The sequence below is a fragment of the Schistocerca gregaria genome, chromosome X (assembly GCF_023897955.1).
Source record: "Schistocerca gregaria isolate iqSchGreg1 chromosome X, iqSchGreg1.2, whole genome shotgun sequence".
NCBI lineage: Eukaryota > Metazoa > Arthropoda > Insecta > Orthoptera > Acrididae > Schistocerca > Schistocerca gregaria.
Window position 1 is genome coordinate 247,962,901 of NC_064931.1, and position 7,367 is coordinate 247,970,267.

Genomic DNA, 7,367 nt, shown 5'->3' on the forward strand with positions numbered 1-7,367 from the left:
AGATTACGAGGCTATTGATATGTCACGGGCTTATCAGACAAGTATTTTAGAAATCTAGTTCATTAATTTCCGATTACATCGTATGAAATTAATCTTCTCCGTCAATTACGGACCTCCGTAGGTTTGCTTAACAACATGACTCCCGCTCGTAAAGAGATTAATATTTTATGACGCCAGGTTTAAATAATATAGAATTGGTACAATATAGCTTATTACCAGAAGGCTAAAGTAGCCGTTGGTTAGAATTTCAGTTCTTCTTTGCCAGCTTTGGCGCTGTTACGGAAGAGCCACTACTCCAAGTGTTCCAACTGTTAGGGCGCCGACACTGCCTTAATTGGCCGGAACGAATGCGCGAGATGCGACGTGGTAAGTTGACGGGTCTTGGGACACAGCTTGGGCTGGTCTCGGCAATTCAAATGGCTATTAGCATTTCATCTACCTCTCGGCGCACTACATTATGTGATCAAAAGTATCCGGACATCTGGCTGAAAATGACTTACAAGTCCGTGGCGCCCTCCATCGGTAATGCTGGAATTCAATACGGTGTTGACCCGCCCTTAATCTTGATGACAGCTTCCACACTCGCAGGCATATGTTCTGTCAGGTGCTGGAGAATGGCAGCCCATTCTTCACAGAGTGCTGCACTAAGGAGAGACATCGTGTCGGTCGTGAGGCCTGGCGCGAAGTCGGCGTTCCAAAATATCCCAGAGGTGATCTATAGGATTCAGGTCAGGACTCTGTGCAAGCCAGTCCATTGCGTGGATGTAATTGTCCTGTAACCACTCCGCCACAGGCCATGCATTGTGGACAGGTGCTCAATCGTGTTGAATGATGCAATCGCCACTCTCGAACTGCCCTTCAACAGTGGGAAGCAAGAAGGTGCTTAAAGCATCAGTGTAGGCCTGTGCTGTGATAGTGCCACGCCAAACAACAAGAAGTGCAAGCAACCTCCATGAAAAAACACGACTGCACCATAACACCACTGCCTCCAAATTTTACTGTTGGCACCACACACGCTGGCAGATGAAGTTCACCTGGCATACCCCCACTCTGCCTTCGGATCGTCATATTATGTACTGTGATTCGTCACTCCACACAACGTTTTTCCACTGTTCAATCGTCACATGTTTACGCTCCTTACATCTAGCGAGGCGTCGTTTGACATTTACCGGCGTGATGTGTGGCTTATGAGCAGCCTCTCGATCACGAAATCCAAGTTTTCTCATCTCCCACCTAGCTGTCATAGTACTTGAGTGGATCCTGATGCAGTTTGGAATTCCTGTGCGATGGTCTGGATAGACGTCTGCCTATTACACATTACGACCCTCTTCAACTGTCGGCGGTCTCTGTCACTCAACAGACGAGGTCGACATTTACGCTTTTGTGCTGTACGTGTCCCTTCACGTTTCCAGTTCACTATCACATCGGAAACAGTGGACCGAGGGATGTTTAGGAGTGTGAAAATCTCGCGTACAGACGTATGACACAAGTGACACCCAATCACCTGACCACGTTCGAAGCCCGTGACTTCCGCAGAGCCCCCCATTCTGCTCTTTCACGATGTCTAAGGACTACTGAGGTCGCTGATATGGAGTACCTGGTAGTAGGTGGCATCACAATACACCTAATATGAAGGACGTATGTTTTTGGGCGTGTCCGGATACTTTTGATCACATAGTCTATATCTTAATTCGAGTGTTGGACCATTCAATATTTTGTCGGTAGTTTGAAGTATTTGATCATTATTTTGTCTTTACTTGCAACAATACGAGTTTTCGCCAGTTTCATAACTTTGTTGGCGAGCAGCAACCGCTGTTCACATGTAACAGGCTATCTCTTATTTAACATGTTGCCTTGAAACAATATATGTAACATCATACCAAACATGTCTGTTTGTTATTTTGGTCTGTGGCTTCACCCTGTTGTCTCATTCTTTATCAGTTAACCACTGAAACGCGGCTAGACGTGATGGAGCCTGATGCCGGCCGTGGTCGGGATAGCAGAAGAACCACAGGTGAAATTTAATGTCGTTCTTAGGGGAACAACAAAAACGGGTAGCCAAATTAATTATTCAGTCATTCTTCATTCAGCTTCGTAAACCTCCTCCAGCAGTCACCGACATGACGACCATGATGTGACACGTGAATTTTCAGTGAAATTTAGAATTCGGGAAGTTGTTACGCTCACAAGTTTGTAACACTTGTAGCCGTTACTGCACCAGTATTCTTTCTGTTAGCCACTATTCGCCTAGCGCAGGAGTGACGGGAGCAATATCTGCTTTCGATTTTGAGTACTGCAGGTGGTGACCGAATTTCTTGACTCGAGTCGCCGAGAAAGAGGCGTAATTTGTTGTTGATGGGTGCAACTCAAAGCTTGGTCATGAGAGGACGGATCCAGGAAGCAGGGGGAACCCGAACGTGGTGCGGCTCAGTTGACTGGCAGGAACCGTTTGCGGGTTCGCCTGGGGACCGTGCCACTCCTTGATCGCCATGAGCAAATTTTCTGTAAATTGTCCTAAATGAATAATTACGTCATTTTATGCTACTGTCACAAAGAAGGATAGCGTCATCCAACGAAATTAAACTCCCAGTGAAAACTGTCAGTTTTCCCAACTACTCCTCAATTGTTCTGTACCGCAGTTGTTAGAGTGTAGACTGCCGAATTTTACGAGTTGATGTTCCCAGATCGCAGCTTCGAGTCTAACGCGAAAGAATTTCTGAACTTATTTGTATAACGACTCGACAGCCCTCTCATATGGAAATCAAATCAAAATCGCAAAACTTCGCCACATCGATTAGAAACAGAATATTGTTATGTTTTCCTTATTGTTTAAACTTTTGCATTTTCATCATCTTACAGATGAAGTAAGTCTGCTTCAGACGCCAACGTTAGTTTACACACACAAACATCACACTCTTAAGCTGGTGTGACCTGCATGTTGTACACCCTTTATCTCTCTCCGTATAACCCATCGCACTACACCCCGTTGCCGCGCGGGGTAGCCGCATTGCCACGGTTCGCGCGGCTTCCCCCCCCCCCCCTCCCCCGTCGGAGGTTTGAGTCCTCCCTCGGGCATGGTTGTGTCTGTTGTCCTTAGCGTAAGTTAGTTCAAGTTGGATTAAATAGTGTGTAAGCCTAGTGACCGATGGACTCAGCAGTTTGGTCCTATAGGAACTTACCACAAATTTCCAAATTTCCTACACCTCGTTGTACTGTGGGCGTATGGTGTATCTTCACTGACAGCAATGCTTTCCAAAAAAGTGAATTGTTTGTTCGCAAATTATATGCGTTTATCCTCAGTTGTCCTAAAATGGTTCAAATGCCTCTGAGCACTATGCGACTTAACTTCTGAGGTCATCAGTCGCCTAGAACTTAGAACTAATTAAATCTAACTAACCTACGGACATCACACACATCCTTGCCCGAGGCAGGATTCGAACCTGCGACCGTATCGACACAACGCGCTTTACGATTCCAGGAGCTAAACGAAAGAACATTGCAAGTACCGTGCTACAAACAGCTGTTGTCCCGAAAAAGATAATGGGTATGTTCTACGAGCTAATGGCAAAATGTGACACCCAGGAAGGGCAATTAGAAGCGCGTTTGGATACTAAACTAACTGCTCAAAGGGAGGAACTAAGACCACAAAACGAGAGTCTTATTTCCAGATTGAAAGCAGACCTAAATTCACAAGCACACGGCAAGTTTAGAAGAGGTTGATAATTCATTCGCGACATCTTTAAAAGTGCGCCATGACGAAGTCACAGTACCGCTTGAGACTCCGGCCTAAGGGATAATAGTACAGGGTGAGAGGCTGCACAGTGCTCTTCGATAAAACAAGGAGGCTGTTTCTAAAATCGACTCACAGTTGTGTGAACCGAAAGTAAATTCACCGGAGTAGCTGAACAAGTTATTACAATCGCCCAGCAACTGGACAGTCAGCCGGTCACTTCAGAAATGATGAACGAACAAGTGACAGTGATTCAAACGGTTATTTCGGGGCAAACTGAAATACTGGTTGCAATGGTAACACGGGTTCACTCAGCAGACGATAAAGTTCAAGAAATTAGTTCCATTATAGCGGACAGAGTTGCAGCGTAGTACAAGGTCTTAAAAGTATCTATAGAGGTTCAGCTAACTGTTGTGTGCCACGTCGGACCAGCGGGCATCAGGGCCCGGTGTGGTTACGTCAGCGAAGCATTCCACCGTTCCGGCGTTGCTCAGTACACATGCGGGACAACTGACTAGTGGCGAGCGCAGGGAGGGGGCTACATTCAGCGGGGTGATCCCCTACTTTCCCGCCTCTGGCCGTTGCAGGCCTGCCTGTGCCACGTGTTGTCTCGTGACTTCTGGGCGAGGTCCGTCCTATAGAGTCCGCACAGAGCGTGGAAATTACCGGCGCTGTTAACTTCACGCAGACAGAGATAGCCCCAGCTCTGTTTGCGGGTTAGAACCCGCAAACTTCTGGAAGCGGAGCCTTACCGTGTTCTATTGTTTGCGCATGGCCCTCCTGGCACCCCCCTCCCCAGATTACCCCACATACTTGGAAAAAATTCAGCTGAATGAACTCCCAAGTATACCCTGTGGATTTCCGACAAAACTTTAGAGACTGGGCAGAGACGATCCACTTACTCACAAACAGTTAATGAGTATGTTCGGACACCAATTAACCTCCGAAGTGAGCCTGTGGTGGCAGCTCACAGGGTGCAATTGTTGGATTTCGAGCAATTACTTTGCGAATTTTTTAGACAATATCAGAATCGGACTACACAACATAGGGTATGGCGCTTCCTGATGATCGGGTCCATGTACAGTCCTAGTGGAGCGACTTTGAGGGAATTTTTCTTATGTAAGTTATGCTCCGTGTGCCACTTCTGCCCATCGGTGGACGCAAAGTAACTCATACAGGAAGTCATACCTATCATCTACCAGCGTATGCCCAAGTGGACCAGAAGGCAACTGCTAACTATACTGGTAGTAAGCCTGCAGCAATCGCTAGAAGTGTTGGCCACGCTGGACAGCTTTCAGGAAGGGAGAGACATAAGTCGTGCCGTCAACACAGAACATAAGCGGAGCAATAGTAGCGGTCAAGATTCAAGAGGCAATAATGGAGCTCGCCGGACGACCTAACCACGATAATTAGAGCGGGAAGGGTACAGGAAACCGTTTTCACCTGAAGATCGGTGACAGAAATGTCGTGTCAGCTGAGGTGTGGTACATGAGGGGGAAAAAGATGAAGTCTTATTACCGGTAACTCACTTCGCTCCAAACCGTGAGGGAAAACATTCCACGGCGGGCACCACAACCGTGACTGAGGTAAGCTGCGAAAACTCGTATCCAAGACTTCTGGACACTGGCGCAGTTATCTTAGTAATTTCCGAAACTTCCTTCAACAACTTAAACATAGCACAGCACTCCGTCTTCAGGCCACAAGTGGCCCATCGGGACCATCCGACTACCGTGTCATCCTCAGTTGAGGATGCGGATAGGAGGGGCGTGTGGTCAGCACACCGCTCTCCCGGTCGTTGTGATGGTTTTCTTTGGCCGGAGCCGCCACTATTCGGTCGAGTAACTCGTCAGTTGGCACCACGAGGCTGAGTGCACCCCGAAAAATGGCAACAGCGCATGGCGGCTGGATGGTCACCCATCCAAGTGCCAGCCACGCCCGACAGCGCTTAACTTCGGTGATTTCACGGGAACCGGTGTATCCACTGCGGTAAGGCCGTTGCCCAACTTATACATAGAGGCAGATTAAAAATACTCCTAGAAATTACAGTAGGAATCAGAGGTGACACAGGGGCCAAGTCAAAGCCAGTAACCAAACAGGTGCTGGTAGAGCTTTCCACCCACAGCACTAAAATGTTCCATTCGGTTCTGATAGTGACCACATTGAGAGCTACTGCTATTCTTGGAGCTAACTGGCTGAGTCAAACAGAAGCTAATTAATAGCGAGAAAATAAGTGGACATCACAGTAAACAACAACAAAGTGTGTTTGCCATTTTGCGACCTGGTTGCAGTTCTCGTGGGAGGTGAGCACCCACATTCAGTAAAAACTAATTTTGGCTCCACGAAAGAGGCCGAGGTGCAGGGGTCCGCCTCTGTGCCGGCACCTAGTCGTGACAGCTCACTAGGATGTCCTCCATCATTTGCCTGCCAGAGAAGTAATTAGCAGACAACTTCCAGGAAGGATCTTTGTTAACACCGGAGCAATAAATAACGTCATTTAATGAATTTCGGCAATATGCCACTGTTTTCCAATTTCAACCAAGGAGACTGAACACATCTGAAGGTGAAAGAGGGATAGCTGTTGAACACACCTTCATATAAGATAACATTAGTGAAGCACCAGGTGGTTGCAGAGGATTTATTATTTATTGTATGGCAATACATATATAAAGATTACAAATTACTACCCATCAACATCTAAGAACAGCTCTCCAGCGTAAAATAACACAAATAACAACAGCTTTAGATGGGTATCAAGGTCTTTTATGTATTTTATAACATCACTCGTCGCTGTGAGGAAATCTTCGAAAGAGCCCTTCTAGGCACATGCAGGACATGTCGATACAACATGAGCAACTGTCTGTCATTCTGCACCACAGCTGCAGGATGGTGATGAATATTTGGCCCACATGTAGAGAGTGGCTGCACATCGTCTATGGCTGGTTGCAGAGGAAATAGAGTGAATGATTCAGTAGGAAGTAATTAGAAGATCAGACACTACTTACAGTAATTCTGTCCTTGCCGTGAATAAACAAGTGGGAGGTATCTGTGTAGTGTGGGATGTCTGCTGACTTAACCAGTTGTTAATTACAGAAAGACATCGCCCAGAAGCCATGGAGGACCATCTGGCGTGATCTGAGGAAGCGAAGTATTTTAGCACTCTGGATATAGCCACCTCATACCGGTAGAGTCCATTGATGGAAGAGTCCAGAATAAATACGGTCTTTCTAGTCAACAGCAAGAGCTATGAATACAACTTTCTGCCATGTGGATTTAATGTAAGTGTCACTACATTGAATCATACTTTAGATTCAGTCTTGGGTCCAGATCTTCCCAGTCAAGTCATGTTGTACGTCAGTGACACTGTAATCGCCTGAAAGAGTTTCGCAGAACACTGAAAAACTCTGCAGGATGTATTTCACACTGTATCTTGTGTTAATGTGACCCTATGAGCAGAAAAGTGTAGGTGTGCCTGTTGGGAAGTAAGGTACCTAGTCGATATCCTGAACAATGAAGGTATGCACGCAAGAAGGGAGAAACTGGAAACAATCCACCAATTTTCCACTCCTAAAAGCAGGGGTTGTTGAGGGTATGCTTAGGTTTGACCAGATTTTTCCGCAGGTGTGTTAACAATTACGTG

The 7,367-nt window shown here is 46.5% G+C and overlaps 1 pseudogene; it reads right to left on the reverse strand.

Moving 5' to 3' along the window:
* Nucleotides 1-5,613: 5,613 nt before the first annotated feature.
* LOC126299924 (5S ribosomal RNA) lies at nt 5,614-5,730 on the reverse strand (annotated as a pseudogene).
* Nucleotides 5,731-7,367: the final 1,637 nt, after the last annotated feature.